The sequence below is a fragment of the Chelonoidis abingdonii genome, chromosome 2 (genome assembly GCF_003597395.2).
Source record: "Chelonoidis abingdonii isolate Lonesome George chromosome 2, CheloAbing_2.0, whole genome shotgun sequence".
In the NCBI taxonomy this organism is placed as follows: Eukaryota; Metazoa; Chordata; order Testudines; family Testudinidae; genus Chelonoidis; species Chelonoidis abingdonii.
Window position 1 is genome coordinate 213,808,682 of NC_133770.1, and position 13,299 is coordinate 213,821,980.

Genomic DNA, 13,299 nt, shown 5'->3' on the forward strand with positions numbered 1-13,299 from the left:
TTTTTTTTTTAAAATGCTGTCACATTCATTAAGCCTAACTCAGCTTTCCCAGCAGACTCTCACCTTTTATATCAGCCATGGAAGCTAGACTGCTTTTAGGTGGTTCCAAAGATGAAGAGGAAGCCCTGGTTTCTTTCTTTTCTGTCTGCAGTCAAGGCAATGTGAGATTTTAGCTATATAAGCCTGAAAGTAAGAGGGGAAACATTACCGGAAAAGTTTCCTTGTAGCATTTCTAAATCTGTGGTCAGAACTGCTTATGTCACACTGGTGAAGCATCTGCATGTATTTAAGCAATGACATTGCTGCTACTTGTCAAATTCAGTACTACTTACTTTAGGCTTTCCAGAGTGCTCTTTAAACAGTTAAATCACAATAAAAAAAAAAATCAGAAAACCTGTGGTCCTCTTGACGTATTGAGACTCCAGGCAGCTATACATTCTCAAGTATGTGGTGGTGTTTGACCCCTATTTGATCAATTTCATGTCACAGTTTGGATCTACTAAAATAACTTATCGGTAGTTCTCATTACCCCAAATAAGATATTCTGACTTCTTCTAAAATGTCGTCTTTTTGCACTTGAAACTTAAATGTCTGATTTGCAGCTTATTTAAAAAAGCCCTGGAAGCCCTGAACCTCAGCACCAAGAGTCGGTGCCGGTGTAGCTGGTGGAGGCAGAGTCTGCTGGGGCATCTACTGATGTACCAAAAGGTGTCCTGGGGGCGCAAGCTGGCTCCATGGAGTAGGAGCCCCTGAGGTAAACACTGCAAGGGAAGCTGGAGACCTCAGGGGGCTCAGTGCTGAGAGCAGTGGCTGTAAAAGCTGCGCCGCCACTTGTACTGTCAGCAGCGTAACAGCACTTGGCACTGTACTGACAAAGGTAGCCAAAGGAGAGATGAAAGAGGCGGGCAACTGGAAGCTGTACCCAATGGCTGTCTCCATTTCCTTCCCATCATCCAAAACCGCTGAATTCGAATCATGCCCGACAATATCGAGTGCATGTTTTATGTGAGCAGACACAGGGGAGCCCGGTCACACTCCCTCTCCGCAGAGGCAGTAAAACTTTGGAACTGGTGCCTTCAACACAACATCCATATCTCCTCCTCATACCTGCCAGGTTCTCAGAATACCACCACAGACGAGCTTAGCTGATTGTTCCCTATGCAACATTAGTGGAAACCCAATGACACCATTCTTTGCAACATTTTCCAGACCTGGGGTTATCCCCAACTGGATCTATTTGCCAGAACAACAAACAAAAAATGTCCGACATTCTGCTGCAGAGCAGGCCTGGGGAGACGCCTTTATGTTCCCTGGCCTGAAACTCTCATGCATGTGTTCCCACCAATGCCTCTGTTGCACAGAGTAATTCAGAAGATATGAACAAACAGAGCCAACATCATTCTCATAGCCCCAGCGTGGCCCAGACAAAAAGGTCTGTGCAATAGAGGCATTGATGGGAACGCATACATGAGTTTTGGTCCAGGTCTCATTTTAGTATTTCTTCCTGCACATGTCGGTCAAGCCACCCATTCCCCTTCCCCTACTCAGCAACCTCCTATCACAATGCAGGGGACAACTATTGCACCCCGACGTACGTTATCTCCACCTGAAGGCCTGGCTGATCAATGGTTCTCTAATGCGAAGTTAACCTATTCGGACCAAGTACGCACTGTTTTGCTACACAGCGAACACACAACATGCACACTACCTACCTTCATAAATGGAAATGGTTCACATCTTGGTGTGCTGACAAGCAGACCTCTCCAGTTTCTGCTTCACTCCCACTGATACTGGATTACCCGTTACACGTTAAAACATCTGGCCTCTCTACTAGCTCACTCAAGGTCCAACTCGCGGCAATCGCTCCCTTCCACCATAAGATTGACAACGTAATGGTCTTGCCCATCCAATCACCAAAAGGTTCCTGAAGGGTATCCAGACATTATATCTGGACATGAAACCGCCTGCTTCACCTTGGGATCTACACCTCATCCTCAAAGCCCTGAGGGATACACCCTTTGAACTGATGAATACCTGCTTCCTTTTCCGCCTATGCATGAAGACCGCCTTCCTCATAACAATCACATCTTCCAGACAAGTAGAAGAAATGAGGGTGCTTATGGCGGACTTGCCGTATACCACATTCTTCTGTGATAAGGTCACACTCCGCACGCATCCTAGGTTCTTACCTAAAATACACTCCTTTCACGTCAATGAACCTATACAGCTCCCAACATTTTTCCCAAAACCTCATGCTAACACCTTTTGAAGCAACAATGCACTCTTGATGTTCGCAGAGCATTATCCTTTTACCTGGATAGAACAAAAACCATTTAGGAAAACCCCCAGACTTTTTGTCTCTACTACTCAACATTCACAAGGAAATGCTATCTCTACACAGAGACTTTCCAAAATGGATTGCTGACTGCATACGCCTTTGTTACCAACTCAGACAAATACAATCTCCTACGTCTATTAGAACACACTCTACCAGAACTGTCTCCACCTCCATGGCCTTTCTCTGTAATGGCCTACTGTCTGACATTTGCAAGGCAGCTACCTGGACATCGAACTTTACCTTCGCTAATTACTACACTGTTATTCACACTGCAGTGTCTGACATCAGATTGGGTAGAGGTGTCTTGTCAACAGCCTTCTTGCCTCATCCGAAGTCCCAGCCATCCTAAGGGATACTGCTTTTCAGTCACCTGAAGTGGAGCACCCACAGGGACGTCCCTTGAAGAGGAGGAGGTGGTTACTCACCCTGTGCAGTAACTGATGTTCTCTGAGATGAGTGCTGCACAACCCGCCCTCCTCCCCTCTACTTTGGAATTCGTAACAGACTCCGTTGTAGAAAAAGAACTGAGGAGCCCCGGCTGTGTGTGTGCTATTCAAACACTGACAGCTTGAGAAACGTGCACAGCCTGTAGGGATACTGTGTACAAATCTCCAATCGTAGGCACTGGGATGCACCATTACCTGAAGTGGAGCACCCACAGGGACACTGATCTCAAAGAACGTCAGTTACCGCACAGGGTGAGTAACCTCCTCTTGCCTGCTGTGCATTCTTCTCCTCCTCCTCCTCTTCCTAATCAACAGTGTCTTCCTCGTTGTTGTCTGTGGCCGTCTGGGTCCCCTGGGAGGTATCCACAGAGAGTGTTTTCACATGGCACTGCTGTGTGTCCCTTTTTCCCCCATACCTTGTGCAATTTTTGGCTTAGATGTCAGCATTTCTTCTGCTGGTTCTGAGCTCTGCCTGCAGAGACTCTTCTCCCCACACAGCAATCAGATCCAGTGTGTCCTGTATGCTCCATGTTGGAGCACGTTTGCGTACCTGGGCAGCCATGGTCAGCTGTGGTGGTGAGCTCTCCACGCTGATCAAACAGGAAATGAAATTCAAAAGTTCCCAGGGCTTTTCCTGTTTTAGTGGCTGAAGTGCAGTGGAGTTGAAAGTGTTGTCCAGAGTGGACACTTTAGAGCACTCTGGGACACCTCCTGGAGGCCAAACAAATCGAAATACACCATGCTGTGTCTACACTACCCCTAATTTGACCTGGGAAGGTCGAATCTAGTGCTGCTCCTCTCGTTGAGGTGGTGTATAGGCGTCGATTTTAAAAACCCTTTAGGTTGGCAGGAAGGGCTCTGTAGTGTAGACAAGCTAATTATAAATTCAACCTAATACGGGGAATGTCCATCCAACGGCGTAGTGTAGACCATTCCTTAGAACAGTACCACTCGTAAGTCTTATGTTGTGGCAGATGTTTCTTCCTCTTCCCACCCCCACAAGATGCAGGAAGCAGCTCCTTTTGGATCCAGTGGAAACTGCTTCTTAAATCAGTCAAGGTTGCTTGAGAGCAATGTAAAATGTCATTGCTCCCTGTCTTCACTGGTCGAGAATTGTGACTTACCATATCTAAGCATTTCTAGTCACTGTAGTAGCTAGGTCATGACAGATGGTGGGCATGCCACTAACTCCACAGTTTTAAGAACTTTTCAAGCTTCTTGGCAGTGGAGGCAAAATTGGCTGAAGCTGCAGGTGGATTTTGATCAGCCAGAAGGGTTCTGGACTCAAGTGAAAAGCTAGTAAATATTTTTTCCTTAGAATTCTTGTTTAAAGCAATACCATGTTTTACAACTTTTAAAAATGAATTATTGAACTTATCTTTTACCTGATAAAACAACGCTGAGAGACCTCAACTTCTTTTTCCGCATCTCTTGTTTTTTTCTTTTTGAAGCCGATTGTGTATTAATGATGAGATCTACAAAGTTCCTAAGAGTACTTCAAACAGGAAGAGTTTAAAGTGGCTGTGCTATGAGCTAGACAGGCGTGTGACTTTTTTTCTGATAAATCTATTTGAAGTCAGTTTTCATAGGGAACGGATACAAGGTATATTTTTCAGTATTCCTTTACCATTGTGGTGGATTTAAATTTTCTGTAGGGAAACTTACAGTATTAGTGTCAGATCTTAGGAACCAACTTTAGTCTTGTCAGTCTCCCAAAGTGAAACTGAAAACTTTTAAACAATTACCTTCTAAGGTGATTCACAACAATATTTTTTTTGTTGGTGCTCACTGTTCAAATCCCAGTTACTGAAATAATGAAGTATTTATACAAGGACTAGTGGAGAGGCAAGAGTATTCAGACCTGTTGAGCCCTATGCTGCAGAAGTTTTTTAAAAATGAAAGATCTTAATCCTTGACTTGTGAGGGCATTCTCATTTGTGAATCAATACCATGGAATTTTGTTAGAAGTGGCTAAAACTTAGCCTGTTGTCAGACATGACTCTTAAGTCCCCTAACCCTTCCTAAATACTTGTTGAACAGGATTTGGCACTGTTGTGAGGGTTAACTGTTGAACATACATCACAGAAATCAAGAAGCAGTACAGATGCTGCCTTCTTTAAAAAATTGACGTCTTGGTGCCACAAGTGTCCTGGGTTCATATTCCAGTTAGTAAGGCACCCTGACTGAAGAAAATCACAAGATGAGACTGCTGTCTCTGATTCACCACTGTTGATGTAGGTAGGTGTTTCAGCTGAAATACCTGTCTATCTCATCAACTCTGTGGCAGTATTCTGGTCTCCATTACCTTTGTCTGGACTGTTGCATATAGATGCAGGTTATCTACCTCCCACAATCTGCAGTGCAATCAGCCCACCTCCCAAAAAACTCTGTCCATCAACGTCTTATAGAAAAACTGCTGGCCAAGAGTCTTCAGTTTCTTAAACTAGTTCAGAACTGATATAACTCAAAAGATTTCAAAAGTTGTATGAGCATAAAATTGATATTATGGATTGGAGAATCAAACCCATTTTCTTTCTGTTTCATTTTTGTAATTTTAAAAGCATACATTGGGGGAAAAAGGTTTCAGAATGGTAGCCATGTTAGTCTGTATCAGCAAAAACAACGAGGAGTCCTTAGAGACTAACAAATTTATTTGGGGATAAGCTTTCGTGGGCTAGAACCCACTTCAGAAGCTCTTTCATGTTTAAAAAACATGATTTAAATGAGATGTTGTAGGTCACATTTAGCTAGGGAAAACTCTTGCAGAGGTGAGTTATAAATCCCTAAAAGAAGGGATTTTAAGATGATGTGTCAGTAATACTCTAAACTATTTCAGCTCTATTGGATGCTACAAGAATAAGTTCAATTTAAATTAATGTGATTTATGCTACTCCTAGTATGATTCTGAAAGCTCTGAACTGAAATAATTAATATAACAGAGATGGCTTGGTAGACACTGGCAGCAATCTTACCAGACAAACTCTGAAGAGTTTTTCCAGTATATAGTCTCTTGTTTAGGTTCTCTGAGAAAAACCTTGATCTCACAGTTCTATCAATGGAGTGCCTGTAAAAAAAACTTGTGCTAATCATGTGGCTTATAGTAAACAGACTAGTTGACAATTAAATGACATTGCAAGATTAAATTTGGTACAAAAATCTGACTTAATTTTTTCCCTTTTTTTTGCAGTCTCAGACTATGAATTACGTGGGACAGCTTGCAGGACAAGTTCTAGTTACTGTGAAGGAACTATATAAAGGCATTAACCAGGCCACTCTTTCGGGATGCATCGATGTAATTGTGGTTCGGCAGCAGGATGGTACATACCAGTGTTCTCCTTTCCATGTCCGATTTGGGAAGCTTGGGGTTCTGCGTTCTAAGGAAAAAGTGGTAAGTGTAGCAAATGGCATGGGCCTGGGGGATGAACCTGTCACTTGAAAGAAAAAATTATATATTTTTTCCTCTTATGCATGCACACCCTGCAGCAATGCTGAAGCCAGAACACTTTCACACACAGGCAGTATAAGATGATGGTTTTGAGGTCTGATAGATAATCTTTGGCTGCACAGTCATCTGATGAGGAATGGATCACTGCAAAGATAAGTGTGTGCAGATCAGGAAGGAAAGATGAGATTTCTGAGTGCTACACATTGAGCTTAATATGAGCCCAAGGGATGTATTGTCGTCCCATGGCTTTAGCTTTTGGAGCTTTTCCCAGTGCTGCTAGCTGAAGAAACATGGATCAAGTGGCTGATTCAGGGCTTTGGAGTGGAGCCCGGAGCTGGAGCTGCAGGTTTTTGCCTGGAGCTGGAGCAGAGTCAGAGCACAGTTCCAAAGCCCTGGATATTGTAGTACTGGGACCTCAGTTATTGCAGATTACTTATGCTTAGGGATTTTTATGTGTTAGTCATTACTCTCTTCCGCCTGTAACTTTCTTGATGCTATAAGAAATGTAATCAATACTCTACACACTTTATAGCAATCAAAGTTGCAAAAGAGTCTTATAACATGTTCAGGGGGTTTTCTCACACTTCAGTCAAATCTACCAGTTTGTCTCAAATTACAGCTTTTTACTAGTAAATGTGTATTTTCTTTTGTTGTTGTTTAAACGGGACTGGCTCTGATACACTGGAGGAGGAAGTGCTTCATACCACTTCTGGCCAACTGTAGTCACTGTATTGACTAGTTTAGGAGGTCTACCCTCCTAACATCTACCCCATCTTAGCTGGGAGGAGAGACACTGCAACATGAGATCTTTAGGACTAGGAGGAGAAGAAAAACTGAGAGGCTTTTGGAGAAGGTAAGAATGGCCATACTGGGTCAGACCATGGTCCATCTGCCTAGTACCCTGTCTTCTGACAGTGGCCAGTGCCAGAAGCCTCAGAGGGAATGAACAGAACAGGGCAATTATTGAGCGATTCATCCCCTGGCATCCAATCTGCCATCAGAAGTTTAGGGACACCCAGAGAATGAGGTTGTGTTCCTTACCATCTTGGCTAATAGCCATTGATGAACCTATCCTCCATGAACTCACCTAATTCCTTTTTGAACTCAGTTATATTTTTGGCCTTCACAACATCTCCTGACAATGAGTTCCACAGGTGGACTGTATGTTGTGTGAAGAAGTCCTTCCTTAGGTTTATTTTAAACCTGCTGCCAGATAATTTAATTGAGTGACCCCCCCAGTTCTTGTGGTATATGAAGGAGTAAATAACACTTCCCTATTCACTTTGTTGACCCCATTCATGATTTGATAGACCTCTATCCTATCCCCCTGTAGTCATCTCTTTTTCTAAGTTGAACAGCCCCAGAGTTTTTCATCTCTCCTTCTGTGGAAGCTGTTATATACTCCTAATTATTTCTGTTGACCTCTGTATCTTTTCCAATTGACTCTTTTTTTCAGATGGGGCAACCAGAATTGCACTCAGCGTTCAAGGTGTGAGCGTACCATAGAGTCATATAAATGGCATTCTGATATTTTCTTTATCTTTTTCCGTCCCTTTCCTATTGGTTCCTAATATTGTTAGCTTCTTTTCACTGCCGCCACACATTGAGTGGATGTTTTCAGAGTAAACAACCCAACTTAAAATTTTAATTTTAGGACCCTAATTTTTTTGTCTGTATGGTAGGATGTATCATTCTAATAGGCATTACAGATAGGAAACCATCAGTTCAAACGAACCCAAAATTACAGAACGAACGGTGAGCCATAACGCCTAACAAAGTATAGTTGAGAAAACAATAAGTAAATGCAAATCAGGCAGCTAGTGAAGACCAAAAAAAAAAAAAAGGGCAATAATAAATACAAGATACTGTGTTATGTAAACTAATTCATAAAAAAGATTTGACCACAGAAGGGAAACATGTATATCTTGCTATTATTCACTTTAAAAATTAACAATGGATCAAAAGCAGGACATTTATTCTTTCATGACAAGTAAGATTCAAAGCTGTTCTTAAAGATCAGCAGTAAAAAATTAATTCTTTTCAGTTTTACGGAAAAAAAACCACTGGTAACAATTTGTTCCAGAGTTATATAAGACAACTCTCCATTCATGAGGTGTTACGTTTGACTCTTCTTTCTGCTACTTGTGCTTTGTACTTAATTCAACATTGAATTTCTTCTGCATTTTCTTGCCTATGACCCAGTTTATGTGAGATTCTTCTGTCAAAGTTTTGTCAGCTTTGGACTTAACTTACTTCCGAGGTAATTTTATATCAGTGACGCAGCCCCTGGGTTGCATCTGAATGTGGATCTTTGTGTCCCCTTAACTTCTTCATTTCTGGGCTGTGTCTTCAGTGCTGTGCTAGTGACAAGGAGAAATCCCTCCAAGTGCTGCATCACTCAGCCAACAACATGCAGGGACATACGCAGCTAAGTTGCTATGAATTGCTCTCCGAGCATCATGAAAATATACAGGGGGAACCCAGCAATCCCTCTTCCCCACAGCTTGCACCCCAGAAATTTTACCGTTCTTCCTAACACTGCCTTCCAATGACCTTTTTACAGTCAAGCTCCTCACGTTAATTAGTTTGCACTTCAGGTGTGGAATTGCAACATCTTTGTAATCCTGAGCAAATTCCCTAAAGCACTTCAGATAAACTCACTATAAGATAAAAGATTAAATTTAAACATATTAACTACAGAAAGATTGATTCAATGCCAGTTTAACCGCGTTAATTTAACTCAATTACATGTTGTCTTTTAATTGCACGTTAAACAATATAATTAATTGAAATGTTTTACATATTTTGGATGTTTTTCTACATTTTTCAAATATATTATTCAATGCAAAGGATACAAGTGTACAGCTCATTTTAGATATTATTTATTACACATATTGTGCACTCTAAAATGTTACAAATTAGATTTTTTCAGTTCACTTCATTACAATATACTGTTGTGCAATCTCTAATGCAAGAAGTGCACACTTACAACATGAACTTTTTTTTAATAAACTGCACTCGAAACAAACAATGTAAAAGTTATAGACTACAATCCACTCAGTCCTACTTCTTGTTCAACCTAGTTGCTCAAACAAGTTTGTTTATATTACGTAGAGATAATGCTGCCTCATTCTTATTACAGTTCAACCTGAAGTGGAGACATTTGTATGCACTTGTCTGTAGCGCACGCAATTATTTACCGTGCCAGATATGCTCAACATTCATATACCTATTCATGCTCGGCCACCATTCCACGAGACATGCACCATGCTGATACAGAGTTAAAAAAAAAAAAAAAAGTAGTTAAATTTGACGAACTTCTTAGGGAGAATTGTTTTCTTCCTGCTTCTTTTTCACCTCGCATTTAGCATATATATCTGAGCAATTGGCTGAACCAGAAATAGGGACCTGAATGACTTATAGGCTCTAAAGGTTTAACATTATTTATTTTTGAATGCAGGTCTTTTTTGTACATATCTACGTTTGTAGTTTCACTTTCATGATAAAGAATTGCTACTACATTAATTGTATAGGTCAATTAGAAAAATACTATTTTTTTTTTTTACAGTGCAAATAGTTAATATCAAATATAAAATGACACAGTACACTTGTAATTCTGTTTGTGTTTTGGAAATCAAATATTTGAAAGTAGAAAACATCAAAATATGAAATATAATGGTATTCTATTATTGTTTATTTAACAGCACTATTATCTACGATTGCTTTTTTTAATGGAGCATATTAATCACAGTTGATTTTTTAAAAAAAGAAACACCTTGCCGTTTCAGATGAGCTGTGGAGGAGGTTCCTTGGGCAGGACTGAAGAGGAGAGGAGGGTTTTACTCCCAGATATTTCCTAATTCCAACCAACAAAGGGTGTGTGGTGTGTGTGTGTGTGTGTGTGTGAGACCTGTTTTAAACCCGAACCGTCTCAATGGCTACCTTGAGAAGCTGAAGTTCCGCATGGTTTGTCTAGCCTCCATCATTCCCTCCCTGGATCTGGGGGACAGCTACGCTGCCCTCAACTTGAGACGCTTATTTCAATGTCTCGATTTTCTAAGGCCGCAGGAGGTTACTCAGGTTCATTGTAAACCAGATTCACTATCATTTTCGGTTCTCCCGTTTTGGCCTTTTGGCAGCTGCGAGGGTGTTCACAAAATGTATGGCAGAAAAGAGGTACAAGTTTACCCGTACCTTGACAATTGGTTGGTAAAGGGCCACCCCGGACCCAAGTTAGGCCAGTATCCAGCTCTATAATTGACCTTTCAGATGTGGGGCCTGCTTGGAAACGAGCAGAAGTCTACCCTGGTGCAGAGGTTAAAGTTTATTGGAGCAGTACCCAATTCCTCTCAGGCCAGGGTTTTCCTCCTAGAAATCTGCTTTCAGGCAATAAGGCCCACGCTCATGACAGCCCATTTTTACATCAGACTGTTAGGCCACATGGCCGCGTGCACATACGTAGTACAGCATGTAATGCTATGCCTCAGACCCCTTCAAGCATGGCTGGCCTCAGTGTACTCACCAAGCTGCCATCCCCTGCACTTGGTTCTCATCATTCCTGCCCTGGTCCTCGCCTCGCTCAACTGGTGGAAGGACCCTCTGTTGGTCCACTTAGGTGTCCCCTTTGCCAGGACCCAGCCCTCATTATCCCTAGTTTCGGATGTGTCAGTTTTAGGATGCGGAGCTCACCTAGGGCACCTCAGGACACAGGACCTGTGGTTCCCGGAGGAGCTCTCCCTACATATAAACATTAGGGAGCTAAGGGCGGTCAGCCTGGCCCGTCAGGTGTTCTTACCCACATCGTGAACAAGAACATGCTAGTGTTCACAGACAATATGGCAACCATGTTTTACCTCAACAGGTAGGAAGGGACTTACTCTTCCTCCCTGTGTCAGGAAGCTATCTGCTTGTGAGAGTTCTGCATAATGCACTCGCTCCATCTCAAAGCTTCTCACATTCTGGGAGCCCGAAACAAGCTGACAGATCACCTCAACAGGTCTTTCTCCAAGTCATCTCGAATGGTCCTTTCGCTTTGATGTAGTAAGGGTAGTTTTCTAGTGATGGGAGACTCCCCAAGTAGACCTGTTTGCCAGAATAGGAAATGTCACCAGTTCTGCTCCCTGCAAGGCCACAGCCCAAGCTCACTCATGGATGCTTTCCTGCTCCCTTGGATGAGGCAACTGTTCTGTGCATTCCGTCCTCATTCCTCTCGTGCACTAAGTCCTGCTTATGAGCAAGCACAAGTCATTCTCGTAGCCTCAGCCTAGCCCTACCAGCACTGGTTCGCCATGCTGCTAGGCCTTTCAGTAATGACTCCAATGCTGCTTCCTTTCCTCCCAGACCTGATATCACAGGACCACGGTCGAATGTTCCACCCAAACTTCAGTGCCCTCCACCTAACAGCTTGGAAACTCTATGGTTATATCCCGAGGAGCTGGTCTGTTTGGAGCAAGTCTGCCAGGTTTTGCTATGTAGCAGGAAGCCCTCTACCAGAGCTACGTAACTTGCCAAATGGAAGTGTGTTTTCCATTTGGTCTTCCCAGCAAGGGGTTTCACCCATCTGGTCGTCACTGCAGACTGTTCTAGAGTATTTGCTACATCTGAAATAGCAAGGTCTAGCAATTTCATCAGGTGAAGTACTCCTGGCAGTGATTTTGGTGTTCCACATCTCAGTGGGTGACCAGTTGGTTTTCTCACATGAGATAACTATTGGTTTTCTCAAGGGCTTAGAAAGACTATGCCCACAGATTTGGGAGCTCATCAACTATGGGACCTAAACCGGTCTTGTCAAAACTCACAGGTCCCCCATTTGAGCAACTGGCAACATGCCCCTTGTTGTATCTTTTCTGGAAGGCTATCACTTTGGCAAGGAGGGTTTCAGAGATCAGGGCCCTTATGTCAAAACCCACATACACAGCCTTTTTTAAGGACTAGGTACAGCTTTGTCCTCATCTTGCGTTCCTCCAGAAAGAGTTTTTGCAATTTCATGCCATTTTCCTGCTGGTTTTCTCTCTGAAACCACACGCAAGCAGAGAGGAGCAATGTCTCCATACTCTGAATGTTAGACGCACCCTTGCTTTCTATATTAAGAGGACAAGACCGTTCTGTAGATCCACATAGCTTTTTGTGGCAGTGGCGGACAGGATGAAGGGCCTTCCTATTTCAGGTCAGAGGATTTCATCCTTTATCACATCATGCATTCACACGCTATGAGCTGGTGAGGGTCCCGCCACTGGCTATAGTGATGGCCTATTCTGCAAGGTGCAAGCTTTCTCAGCGGTGTTCCTGGATCAAGTCCTGATCCAGAACATCAGCAGAATGGTGACTTGGTCGTCGGTACATACATTTTTAGTCCCACTGTGCAATCACCCAGCAAGCTAAAGATGATGCTGGATTTGGTTGAACTGTGTTGCAGTCCGCATGTCCATGAATTCTGATCCTACCTCCTATGGTACTGCTTGGGAGCCACCTAGCATGGAATGGGCATGTGAAAGCACTCAAAGAAATAAAAACAGTTACTAATCTTTTCATAACTGTTGGTTTTTGAGATGTGTTGCACGTCTATTCCTGACCCACCCTTCTCCTACTCTGTCAGAATTGGCTGGCAAAAAGGAATTGAGGTATGGGTCAGATGGACGCCTTATACCAGCACATGAACAAGGGCACCAGAGGGTGCTAGAGCAGAACCAATGGATATCACTGAGGGAAAAATTTCTGGTGACTACATGCAGTGTGCACACCAAACATGGAATGGACTTGTGCAACGTATGTTGAAGAACAGCAGTTACGGAACCTTTAGTAACAGTTGTGTGTGTGTGTAATCTTAACCTTTCCAGTGCTTCACCGCTCTCTTCATGAAAGTTTTTCTCCTCCTTCCAACCTTAAATCTTCCGCACCAGCTTTGAGACCATTACTCTTTTCTGTCATTGTATCCACTGTGGAACAGGTCTTAGATCCATCTCTTTGGAACCCTTTAGGTAGTATGAAAGCAGCTTATCAAATCCCTTTCTTCTCTTCTTCAGGATCTACACACTCGTCTCGCCTCTCCTTCATAAGTCATTGCGCTCCAG

The 13,299-nt window shown here is 42.8% G+C and overlaps 2 protein-coding genes across 2 annotated transcripts in view; one reads left to right on the forward strand and one right to left on the reverse strand.

Annotated features, from left to right (window-relative positions):
* The window catches only part of LPIN2 (lipin 2), a 76,484-nt gene that overhangs the window by 23,947 nt on the left and 39,238 nt on the right, over positions 1 to 13,299 (forward strand). The window lies entirely within an intron of this gene.
* EMILIN2 (elastin microfibril interfacer 2) overlaps positions 5,542 to 13,299 on the reverse strand; it is a 124,331-nt gene continuing 116,573 nt past the window's right edge. Inside the window, exon 9 of the mRNA XM_075062952.1 lies at positions 5,542 to 5,848. The gene's annotated coding sequence lies outside the window, so the exon portion shown is untranslated. The remainder of the gene's footprint in view (positions 5,849 to 13,299) is intronic.